Genomic DNA, 13,089 nt, shown 5'->3' on the forward strand with positions numbered 1-13,089 from the left:
TATTTAAAGTGGACTAACTCAGGCTTTAATGACTCATTGACAAGAGAAGGCTGAGGGAGGGGCTTGCTAGGCTTTTTATAACCTGTTCAGTCCCACCTGTCTGTTTCCTGTTCCTGTGTAAGAAATGTATTCTGATTGGTTGTCAGACTCCCATGGGGCCATGCAGGGGTAACTCTCTAGGCTGTGTTTTGAATCCAGGTATGGTTGAGTTCTCAGATGCCATGTGGTGAGTTGGGTAAAGTTCCCCCTGCAGCTGAAGTGGGAGAAAGCTTTATTATGTAAAGTGGACTAGCTTGGCCTTCTTAATGGCCCATTGACAAAGTGGGGATGGGCAGGAAGCTACAGGCAGCTATTCTGCCTTTTAAAACATATGTGTCTTTTCACATCCAGAGAAATATTCTGCCTTTTCAATATTTCCTAGGATATTTCATTTTTCTGGGAGAGGGCTGGGTGATAACTTCCTACACTTCAAAAGCCCAAAGTGATGTATAAAACATTTAATGCACATCTTTCCATACTGAAAGTGTGAACAGTCCTGAGGTAGGCTAATCCATCACCTTAACCACTAGACAATGACTCAAGAGATATCTCTGTGAAAATAATGAAGCTTCGTGAATCTTTAACTGATAATTTGAATTTAGAAATTTCTAGCTTTAAAGTTGTTAATATTTAGTTCTATTAAACTTTTGGGGGTAGGGATGTAAAGGTATTTTAATTATGCTCAATTTTTACACTTTGACACCAACACACACCTCTTTTAAAAGCCTCAGGCAGCTGACATTTTCAAAATGTAAAACCAACAAATTAATTTTGGCGCATGTCCAGGAACGCAGAGGATTTGTTTGCACGCTTTCCCCAAAGCGTTATTTACAAAGATTTAGAGAAGCCAGGACGAACATTATTGGTTAGCGACTACAAACCCCAAAGGGCATTGCGGCGTGAGAGAACTCATGCGAGGCGAGGCCAGTCGCAGAGAGGCTTTTCGCAGAGGTGTCCCTTTGGTGGGGAAACTGCTGAACTACAAGTCCCAGATGACTACGCGCTTGCCGGACTGGCTCCAGCTCTTTGAGGAGGCTGGTTCCTACTTTAAATCCAGGCAGAGATCAAAATGGCGGCCGCGAGCTGAGTGTGAGGTGGGGAAAGGCAAGAGAGACGCGGAGCAGAAGGCGCGCTCGGCGGCTTTTCCCGGGGGCGGTGAGTGCATTCTCACATGCAAGGGGCGGAGAGGAAGTAGCGGTCTCCAGCGAGGAATGCCTGCTTCTTCTTAGGAAAAGAGTTTGCAAGGGGCAGCCCTAGTTCCTTACGTGTCCCCTCTTCCACAGGGGGGCGTCCTCGGGCTTGAGGGGGGGGGGATCGGGGTTTAAAGTGGGGCTTGGGGATGAGGAGAAAGTGTGTGTGTATGGGGGGTAAGCTGCCTTGTCCCCGGGAGATTGTGCCGGCGAAGGGCTCTGCACCTTCCCGGACGGCTCCGCGGGGCGTGTAAGATGCCCGCAGAAGGGGCGAAGAAAGGAAGGGTTTCCTTGCAGTCAGAAACGGCTGGAGTAGAGAATTTGGCGCTCTCCCGTCGCGGATCCGAAGACTTCGGGGTGGGTGTTTCACCGACGTCGGGAGCGGTGAGAGAGAAACCCTCCAGCCTCTCTTTGGTGCTTGTTTCTGGAGAGACGGGGCGAACGCGGGAGATGTAGGGCGGGGAGCGGGCTCCCTCGCTACCGGGGAAGTTGCAGGGCGAGGGTGACTCCGAAGGAAACTCGAGAGTCGCTTTCCAGCCTCCTCGCCTTGTTGAGTTTGGAGCGTCTCCCAAGAAAGTCCCCCGAGGACTCCGGGCGTGAGGATGCCCGGGGTCTCGGTCGGCTGGCTTGTCTTTCAGCCGTAGCGAGCAAGCGAGCATGCAAACAAGCGCTGGACTTGGAAGAGCAGGGTGGTTGGATCGGCGGCTTCCGCTTTCCTGCTTGTAAACGGGGGTAACAAACCACTGCGAAGCCAAAGGGGACGCGAGGGCGGCGGGGGGGGGGGGGGGGGCGACAGCCTCGGGGTATGGGGAGCATTTTATACCCAGATGCATTTATTTCTAACTATTTCTGGTTACTTATTATTAAAACTTTGAAGTTTTCCCTTGCTTCTGTGCAAGGTGCTGGTTGGCTGCCTTTCAAGTGTGTCTTGGCTTTGCCAAGTTTCTCAAGGGGGAAAAAACATGTTTTCATTCTGGTTTGTAGTGTGGCTAGCCAGGTTTTTATTTTTATTTTGTTAAAAGTGATTTTTTTTTAAAAAAGATAGCTTATGGTTATAATATATGAAAATGAATGAAAAATATTTAAAACGTATACATGACATAGGTATATAGCAAAAATTAATGTTATCTTACCTTAGCTTACCAGTCTTAAACTGATATTGTCAACAACAATAAAAATAGGTATGTCTGGTCTTTGGTATATGAGATACTACCTCAGGTTCACTTTCTATGATACAGATAGTCTCTCTGGCTTGGTTAGTGAAATGAAAAAGATGTTTGTAATGGATGTAGATATTGAAAAGCATATATTCACAAATATTTGATAATAGGACATGAGGAGCAGAATACTTAATTCATTTGCCTGATCTGTCATTATAAGAACATTCTACATTGTAACATTTTATATAACCCCTAATTATATCATGTTACATTGACTGTAATATTTATACACAAATTTATTTTTATAAAATATAATCTGTTAGTAAGCCAACAAGAGTGTTGACAGATCAACACCATGGTTTCTACAGAATCACTAGAAGAAAATTTCAACAGTCACTGGAAGAAGCTTTTCATATTTGCTATTTCTAGCCTGATACAATCTGCACAATATCTTATTTCATTTAAATATTGATACATTGAGCATATTGTATCAATATTGTATACATATATTGTATGTTTCTAACTTGGAACTTATCATTGTATATTAATTTACTTATCAGTTATACACAAGATAGCTAAAGAAGAAAGCTCTGATCACAATAGAATCAAAAGGAGTGCTATTCCTTTACTGTACAAAGCTTAACAATGTAGATTGTATATATTAAAATATTCAGCAAACAAAAGCCTGACTTCTTATATACTGCATATTGGAGAAATCATAAAAATACACTTGTTAAAACACTTGAGGAAAGAATATATTATATGTAAGATAAACCCCGTTACTATGTCTCAAATGATACTGGATACTAGTCTGACATTAGAGGTTGCTTCAGGTCTTGCATATAAATGAGCAATATGAGCAGTAATCGAAGATCTTATTTTTGCATTGTCTTACAGCGCTGCTTAAGTCATGCTGTTATTCTGAATACAAGAAGAGAACATTACCTTTAGTATCTGAATTATTAGTGTGTGCAGCAATTACAATTTGAAGATAGAATATTGTAATGTGTTTTTTAGTATTTGCTTAAAATTGGCAATAATCGGAATATTTCAAGTTATGGTATTATGCTTAGAATAATTTTAGTAAAGGTAAAATGGGTTGTGCAAAGAGTATATTTTAAACATTGTGACGAACCAATGTGAAAACTGTTAATTTTAGTCAGAATTACTAGCACTACTCTCCCCAAAATTATTGTAACATAGCTATTCCATTAATATGGCATAAATAAAATTATTTAGAAAAACACATACAACATAATTAATACAAATTTGCAGATATGTCTATAAACTTAGAATATTTTTTTGGGAAAAAATGGCTAATAGTTTTTACAGTGGCTCGTTTATTAATTTTTCTTTTATATACAATCAAGATGACACTCTTATGGATATTTGATAAGAAACTAGAATTTAAGTTATTGAAATATCATGGTAGGAGCAAGCAGATTGGATAAGGACAGTTCTTGACCAGGAGCTGAGTAAAAACCTCTCATTCAAGAAACTTTATGTTGGCTAATAATGTCACCACCCCTTTTAAGTCAATGCTCAGCAGGGAAACCTGCTATGCTTCAAATCCATTTTAAAGGGAATTTTCCTCTTCACAAGAAATTCAAGATCCCTCAGTAAGCTGCCATAAATTTAACAAGCAATTGGTTTCCTTTTAGATGTAAAAAAGTATTAATATAGTTGTTCTGAAAAATAAATTGAATGATTTATTGACCATAGCAACCATTGAATGCCTTGTAGAGGTTGATAATTCTGACTCCCGTTCTCATCAGTAGTGTAAGTTGGCCATTCATAGTTGTTAGCTGTGTGTTCAACACAGTTCAAATTTGAGCTACAAATATTCTCTTCCATTGATATTTGTAGCTTTATTTAATCATACTGCTTCTGAAGACCATTCAGAAGTTTCAATAGTTTTAGCATATTAGTTTCACCAATATAGCACTACTGCTGTAGGAGTTACAGTGGCTTCCAATCGGCTTCTGGATGCCAATCAAGGTAATGGTTATCACCTCTAAAACCCATAAAAAGAATGCCTTCTCTTTCTGCCTGAGGAGATCTCATTGAGGGAATTTGGTGAAGTCCCAGATATGAGGGAATGCCATCTACAGGAACTCCATGCTTAAGTGAATTATAGACCAGTCTCCAGTGAGTGATTGGGCTTCAACTACCGAGTGCTTTGAATGAGATGGATTATCTAGGTCCTTTCAAGTTAAGTTTCAGGTCTGGGTACAAGATGAAAATCAGTTCTATGTAAAAATTAAAGCTCTATTCAATCCTACTCCCACCAGTAAAATATTTGGTTTCATGTAGGCCAGTGGTGTCAAACTCGATTTTATGGAAGTCCGGATCAGGGTTGTGTTTGACCTTGGGGGGCCGGGATGAGCATAGTCAGGGTGGGTGTGGCCAGCTCGATGTCACTCATGTCAGGTCCCTGTGGTGGCCCGAGTTCTCTGCCAGTGAAAATGGGCTCCCAAGCTCCCATTTCAGCTGCAACAGCCTCTTGCAACCCCCTGCCAGTGAAAACGGAGCTCAGGAAGGCGCATGCAGGCCAGTCCTTCACTGTTTCCAGGGCAGCTCTGTGGGCCACATCTAAGCAACGCTGCAGCATAATCTGGCCCCTGGGCCTTGAGTTTGACATCCCTGATGTAGACAATAACAGATTCATCTTAAAGTAGGAAAGCCATTGAATTTGAGGGTAAGGAATTCAGGACTCTGAATTAACAACTGGCAATCTTTCTCTGTGTAGGGGCTAGAGGCTATGCAGCCATCACCATTTTGGGCTCACATGCAAAATGGCTATATGAGGAAGTGGCAAGTAATCTTCCCTCTTGTGGGCCTGGATGAATATTGTTGTTTTGGGAAACATGGACTGGATGATTTTGGGTGGACAGTTCATGGTTGTAGAGATTGCTGTCTCCTGTTTTAAGAGATGATAGAAATGCTGATACATGTAAAGAGTTCCAATTCATTTATTAGATGTTCTTAGTTTTCATTCAGTGAAGTCTTAAAGAGAGCTTTTAAGTTAAAAATAATGTTCATACTAGATTAGTATACTTAGGCAGCATTTGCATTTTTTTCTCTTATTAACTTTTCTTCATAATGTATTTATTTTTCATCACATGTATGTATGTGTGTGTATGTATATGTGTGTATATATCTATATATCTATATATCTATATATCTATATATCTATATATCTATATATATCTCTATCTATCTATCTATCTATCTATCTATCTATCTATCTATCTATCTATCTATCTATCTATCTATCTTAGATTTTTACAACCTCTGGTAAGCCCCAATTATGGGAGGAAGCTAACTGCTTCCATCATCTGTCAATCAGCTCGTCACAAGAGTCCATCACGACAGAAACCCAATATTTTTACTGTTGCCTTTGTTATCAGCACAAATAAACACACACACACACACACACACACACACACACACACACACACATTTCTATCTGACATCTTATTTTAGTTCTCCCATGTTTATGTGGATAGTGGAGAATGTATACTATATATGACCTTCAGTCTATTTTTGCAGATGTCTCTGTTAATTAATGTAGCGATGATGCAAGACTTTGGTTCAAGGAGAAAAGCAACAAAATAAATGTTTTGAGTCTTTTGGAAGCCTATTGAACCTACTTTGCTTACTGAATCTATCTTGCAATAGCAGCAGCAACCACTCCAAAATTTTCTGGAGGAATTTGCAGGATTAGCCAGGATTGGGTATTATGATGTCTAATTGACCTCGAGACACAGTTAAAACTGAAGCCACACCTCTGTGCTCCTTGCTTCTGGTTCCCAGTTTCAACTCTCTCTGGCCGAAGAAGGACGAGTTGCTTTTGGTTCCAGTGATTCCCAAACACAATCCAGAGCCATCCTGCAAATTCCTTCTCCCTGCCTTCCCCCTTTTGCCTCCATCTGCTTCCTGGAAGCCTCCCCTTGGTGTGGCTAGCTTCCGGCCACCGGTAAGAGTTTTACAAGTTGTTTGTTGGGGCTATTAGAGGCGGGACGCCATTCCGGTGACCATTTTGGGCCCCGTGTTCCAGTGCACTGCATGGGCTGAAGCAGAGGCTGCTACGGAGTCTCGATCTCATCCCTGCCATCCTGGGGGCCATCCCTTCCACAGCTGCGGCAAGGCCCTATGGGCCTGGAGTGATGCCAGGAGGCCCGGAACGGTGCAGGACGAGGATCGTGTGCTGTGTGGTGTTGCTGGCAGCCGCACGGCTTGAAAAGGGGCCGGAAAGGTCTACCGCTAAAATCATCGCACGGAGGCTGTGAGTGACTGGGGGAAGCTGTTTTTTCCTACTGGTCGGGTAGGCTGAGCCTGGAGGAGCCTCGACCTGGTACCATGACGGATGGAGAGGAGAGACCTGATTCCCCCATTGTCTCCCGGGGAGGGATCTTCCAGTGGGGCCCCGAGAAAGGCCCACAGCCTCTGCAAGGCTGTGAAAGACCATGACTGCTGGGAAGCCTCCCAAGGCCTTACAGAGGGATGTAGAAAGGAGGCACAGGGCCCTGGAAAAGCAGGTGTCCAGGGCTGAACAGAGAGCTAGGCCTAGTTCTCCCCTGAGGTCCAGATCACCTATCAGATCGAAGTCTAGGTCCCCTTCCAGGGGGGGTTCCGCATTATATGTCAGAGAATATGCAGGGGATATTTCTCCTTCCCCCGACCTCTCCATTGTAGAACAGAGCCCCTATCTGAAGGATCCTTTTCAATGAAGGGAGGGCCGGGGGGATAGTCCCATTAGGCCATCCTTGGCTCCACAGCCCGATGACTGAACAGGTTGGGGAAGAGGAGAATTCCTTCATTAGGGACATGGAACAGCTTCCTGCAAGCATTTAGAGGTTTATTTCCTCTGCAATCTCTCATGGAATTGCTATTGGTTTAAAGAAGGGGACTGCAAGCCTTGCAACTAGGGCAAATGTTACTGGGGGAGCATTGCTCCGGTCAGTCCTAGACCCTCCCCGCCGAAGTGCACCGGCCAATTTCACCTTCTCTGGCTAGCGAAGATTCCATGGCTGGGGATCAGGTCCAGAGAGAAGTAGATATGTCTGATGATGATGATCCCTCAAAACCTGAAACCCCAGCATTCTCAGGATTGTTTCCCCCGGATTTGTTCAAATCTCTGCTACATAAGGCGAGGGCCACAGCGCAACTGGGTGAGACGGAGAGCACCAATGAAGGTGCCAAGGAAGGTGGCCCGGAAAAGAAACCAGAGGGCCGGGTTTACTCAGAACCTCCTCCAACGAAGGGGGAAATCCCTGCCCCATAGCTATTCTTGGAAGTTGTTAAGAAACAGTGGGAAAAGCCAGGGACTTTTCCTAACCCTAGTAGCGGTGATAGGAGATTCTTTAACATAGAGCCTAATTTTTTGGAGGCTTTGCAGGTGCCCACAGTTGACCCTCCAGTGGTGGCCTTGGCTTCTACGTCTACGGTGGCTGATTACTTGAAATGTGGCTGATTACTTGAAAACCGATGACAAGAAGGCGGATCTGACTGTTCGCAAAACATTCCAGTCTTCTGCATGGGCAATCAAGGCAGCTGCCTTAGCGTCATTCTTTAGCCGCACGGCTATCTTTTGGCTCCAGCAAATGCAGGAACGGATTGCGCCGGAGGAGGTGTGTATCTCCTCCTCGGGAGGAGATCTCAACAAGCTGGTTGCAGTTGCACAGTTCTCTGCTGATGCCACTCTGCACGCCATGAAGTATGTCTTCCTGGTGTTAGCCTCCTCGGTGACCTCCCAACGTCTCCTGTGGCTGTGGGGGTGGCAAGCTGAGAACAAGGCAAAGTGGCATCTGGCCTCATCACCTTATGCTGGGGGCTCCCTTTTCGATGCCCCATTGGATCCAATCCTTGAGGAGGACAAGAATAAGAAGAAGGTCATGCCCATGAAGAAGTCGGAGCAGAAGTCTGCACCTTATTTCCGGAAGCAGCCCTATTGTCAGTCAGATCAGGAAGTTCAACAAAGCAGATATTTTTCAAGATCAGATAGGCAGTCGGATAGACACTACTCGAGGGATAGGCCTAGGTTCCAACCCCAGGGGAAGAGACCCTTTTGGGGAGGGAGGTGGCTGTCCCTACCGCCAGGGCAGATAGGTCAATAGTGACCCCACCCATAAGCGGCAGACTGATCTTGTTTGCCAATGCCTGGGCTGAGCTTACCACAGATGCCTGGGTTTTGAACACGTCAGATTTGGCCTGCGTCTGGAGTTCCTCTCCATTCCCCCGAACCACTTTCGGACATTTTCAGTCACCAAGAATAGGGATAAATGCTCTCTCATGAGACAAGCGATCCAACACCCTTAGATATTAGGGCGGTGGAACTGGTTCCACCGGACCAAGTAGGGTCAGGATTCTATTCTAACCTCTTTGTCGTTCCGAAAAGTTCAGGGGGATGGAAGGCGATACTAGATGTAAAACTTCTAAATTTTCACTTGGTCCTATAGGAGATTCAAGATGGCATCCCTTAAATCCATCTTGGCAGGGATCAGGCGTAATGACTTCATGGCCTACATCGATCTGATGGAGGCTTATCTCCATATCTTCATCTTCCCTGGCCACCATAAATACCTCAGGTTTTCCTATTTAGACATTATCAATATAGGGCCCTACTGTTGGGACTGACATCCGGACATCACACCTTCACTAAGGTCCTGGCTGCAGTGGCGGCTTCCCTCCAAGAGCACTCCTTCAGGATCCAATTTATCTCGAGGACATCTTGGTCCAGGCAGTGTCATTTGAGCATGCGAGGGAGGACATTTCGTTAGTAGTGTCTACGCTCCAACAGTTAGGGTTTTCAGTGAACTTGGAGAAGAGTTCCCTGGTCCCCAGCACCAGGATTCTTCACCTAGGGTGAACCATAGATTCCAGGTTGGGGAAGGTGTTCCTGTCCCACGACCATAAAGTTAGTTTGTTAGCTTTAGTTAGACAAGTTAGATGTCAGCGTTTTGTTCCTGTAGTGGTGCTTTCCAGCTTGCTGGGGAAATTCATTTCTTGCATAGACATGGTTCCTTGCGCTCGTCTGTACTTGAGGCCGCTTCAATGGCGTCTCCTGCATCAGAGGTCCAGTTCCAGCAATTCTGAGGCAAAGGTTCCAGTGCAGCTGTCGTTGAGGTGGTGGCTCTCCCTGGCATTACACAAGGACTGCAAGTTCAGGGAGCCGGAGCACCTCATCCTGACAATGGACTCCAGCTTGTACGGGTGGGGAGCTCTCTTGGAATCCCAGGGCCGTTGGACCTGGTTGGACCGCCAACACAATATCAACTGGTTGGAGCTGCAAGCGATTCACTTGGTACTTCAAGGACCATGTTCGAGACCGGAATGTCTTGGTGCTAACCGACAACAGGGCGGCGAAGGCCCACATCAACCGGCAAAGCGGCACACACTCCAGGGCTCTTTGAACCGAGGCAATGGCACAGTGTCTGGGCGGAGAGGCATCTTCGATCGCTCAGGGCGGAGCACATCACGGGAGTAAACAATCATCAAGCCAACTGGCTCAGTTGGGCCACGGTTGACCACGGAGAGAGGAGCCTTCTCTCGGAACTGTTCCAGACCATCTGCTCCATGTTCAGTCATCCAGAGGTAGACCTGTTTGCCACACCGCAGAACGCTCAGGTGGAACGGTTCTTCTCTCGGTGCCCAACTCGGGGGACGGAAGGGGTGGACACTCTTCGGCCTCTGTGTCTGTGCCTGCTCTACACGTTTCCTCCCCTTCTCCCTGAGGTAGTTCGGAAGATGATCTTAGAGAGGGTGGAGCTCATCTTAGTGGCGCCTTACTGGCCGCGCCAGGCGTGGCTTGTGGACCTCATGTGACCTCTGAGGATGGTTGACCCTAAATTCGTGACCCTTAAGGTAGTGTTCCTCGTGGTGGTCACCTCAGCCCATCGCATCTCCGAACTGGGGGCGTTGACCTCCACGTCAGATCTTTGCACATTCCACAATAATCGGGTCGTCCTGCGACTGGATCAGACTTTTCTTCCCAAGGTAAACTCCCTTTTTCACAGATTGCAGGAGGTAGTCTTGCTGGATTTTTGCCCGGCCCCATCACATGATAGGGAACGTCTTTGGCACAGGCTGGTTGTCAGACGTGCCTTACACATTTACCTGAGGCGCACAGAGAACCTCAGGAAATCTTAGGCACTTTTCGTTTCCTTTTACTCATCTTCCTTGGGGAAGAGGGTATCCTCCTCTGCTATATGGAGATGGATCAAATTGGCCATTGCACTGACCTATGAGGTTCAGCACCTACTGGTTCCCCAGGGCATCACAGCACACTCCACCAGGAGCGCGGCTACCTCAGCGGCCTTGGTACCAGCATGTGGAAACTTGCTATGGGCCAGAAAGCACTGACTGGCTCAAGGACTTATTGGCACACCTGAAGCTGCTGCAGCCCTGGAGGCTTTTGGCCTGTTTCCTAGCCAGCTGTCCAACAATGTGCAAGAACCTTTGAATGGTTCCAGGGGTTACTGACATATGTAAAACCGTCATGGCACTGACACCTTAGGCCTTCTCACCACCCAGCAATACACGGAAGTCTTCAACCAACTCCAGGGTCTATTGGCGTGCAACTTACCTTTCAATTTTTCTGCATCTTCTGAGAGAGATGCCCAGCTGATGCAAGGTGCAGCCTTCTTACAGAAGCTGCTTTGTGCCATTTTGCAAACGGACACTATTTTTACAATTTTTTAGGAGGCTTTTTAAAAAGGGGGCTTTACGTATTGTGAGAATAGTGCCCACTTGCAAAATAGTATGAGAGGTCGTCTGTGGAAAGCATTGGCTGACATATCTGCCAGAAGCTGCAGAAAAACAGAAAGGTAAGTTGCTTGATGGTAAGTCCTGAAGCTGACTGAAGACTCCCATGCATGGCTGGATAGCTAGGAGGGGAGTCCAGTCTGTTCCCTTTGCTTATAACCTTCCCTGCCATTTTTTCTCAATGACTTTTTGAGGAAGCTGGCAGACAAGATTGCAAATGACAATCACGTGATCATGGGGCCCTTGGCAACCTTGGTCAGTTGGCAAGGCAACAGTCATAAATATAATATAGAATTAAAGTCCCTGGGGAATATCAAGGATCTAAAGGTTATTGTTGGGACCATAACCATGAGGTGCTGGTGGAGATGTGACATTTTATTATGGCAGAAGTGTTTCATGGGATGTAAAGCACACTTTCTGAATCCAAACAGTTGTTAAATGACCAGTTGTATATTGAATGTCATTAACAGTTCTGGTGTGATGAAACACCTTACTCACATGGAGAATATTGCTCACAGACATCCCTACTGGCTTAGTTCCTTCACTGGTTGAGAATGGAGAATTGGGTCTACTGTTAAGGCATTGGATTGGCACAGACTGGCTCTGTTAGTAATTTTGGGTGGCATAATATCATTGTTTACTGCTATTGGAAATGGGGTGTAGAAACCATTTTGTCTTCATTAATTTATCAGAGATTTTGTAGGATCTTACATCACATTTTCACTTTTTTATGTTCATTTTTATTTGTTACCTGATTATTCAATTATCTCCTGTTATCCCTATTAGTTTTTTGTTTCGTTTTAAATGGCTATAGTTAGGCTTTGCCACTGACAGTTACAACTTCTTCCTCAAAGAAATCAATATTTTCCTATGAGGTTGCAGTTTGCTGATCAGAAGGATGTTTATGATAAGTATGTCTGATCTCCTTAGTCTAAATTTTCGCTGGTAGCCCTTAAAATTTTGTTTAAAAGGAGTAAATGAGCGAAAGAGTGGTTTTTACTAACACACATATAGTACAGCTGGGATTTCCCTTGGCTAAGGATAATCTAAACTATTTTAATGTGTTCTTAATGCAGTATGAAAACTGCAGTGTTTTAAAATATGCTGGCTAGAATTTTAACTGGAAAACGGGTTTTTTGGAAATACATTTTGTTGATATTGGCAACTGGCTGAATGATTCCAACATATATGAAAGACATTAGTCTAGAAAAGTCTAGTTTTGGACTTTTGAAGTTATGAACTAAGAATAATTAATAGCATGTGGCTTAAATGGCATCTACTGGCCTTTTTACTTGCAATGTGCCAGTAAGAATATTGCATCATGTTTCCATCAGTTTTTGAATATTGGTAACTGGAACCATGTTATTAAGCCTGCAAAAGATTAGGAAGTGACTTTATTATTAAAAGGAGAAATAAATAGAATAAACTGACCCTATCATACTTCCTAAATCCATAACACAGTATGAATTTTTTTACAGCAAGCAATTAATTATCATTTATGATTTGTATGATTGATCCCTGGCATAAGGACCATCAAGTAGCAAACTTCTTTTTAGCATTTTGCATACTAACCAGGAACTGATGCCATCAAACCCACTGAGGTGGTCTCACCTGCTATGGAAAATTCCTTAGATGAGGATCCAAGATGTGAACAGATATTAAATAATGTCTGTAATGTTAATACCTACAAGTGAAAAATGTCTTTTATCTTCACCATCAATCATACTGTGTGTCCTAAATCAAGATCACAAATTTTAAAATTGCCCCCAGCATAAGGAGTTGCACATCTAGCAACTCCTGAACATAACCTATAAATCATTAGCTAAAGAACTATAGGAAGTAATCTATCAGAAAGTTTTAAAGCAATCTCCTTCCCTGTGTCATGAGCACTTACATTTGAATAATTTAATCCAACAGGTAGCCAAAAATGATTC

The 13,089-nt window shown here is 44.3% G+C and overlaps 1 protein-coding gene across 2 annotated transcripts in view; it reads left to right on the top strand.

The window, feature by feature from the left end:
- The first annotated feature begins 1,080 nt into the window (after window positions 1-1,080).
- NCOA3 (nuclear receptor coactivator 3) overlaps window positions 1,081-13,089 on the top strand; it is a 94,878-nt gene continuing 82,869 nt past the window's right edge. For both annotated transcript variants that reach the window (XM_032217920.1, XM_032217922.1), the window contains exon 1: window positions 1,081-1,194. The gene's annotated coding sequence lies outside the window, so the exon portion shown is untranslated. The remainder of the gene's footprint in view (window positions 1,195-13,089) is intronic.

Source organism: Thamnophis elegans, chromosome 5 (assembly GCF_009769535.1).
Source record: "Thamnophis elegans isolate rThaEle1 chromosome 5, rThaEle1.pri, whole genome shotgun sequence".
NCBI classification, from domain to species: Eukaryota; Metazoa; Chordata; class Lepidosauria; order Squamata; family Colubridae; genus Thamnophis; species Thamnophis elegans.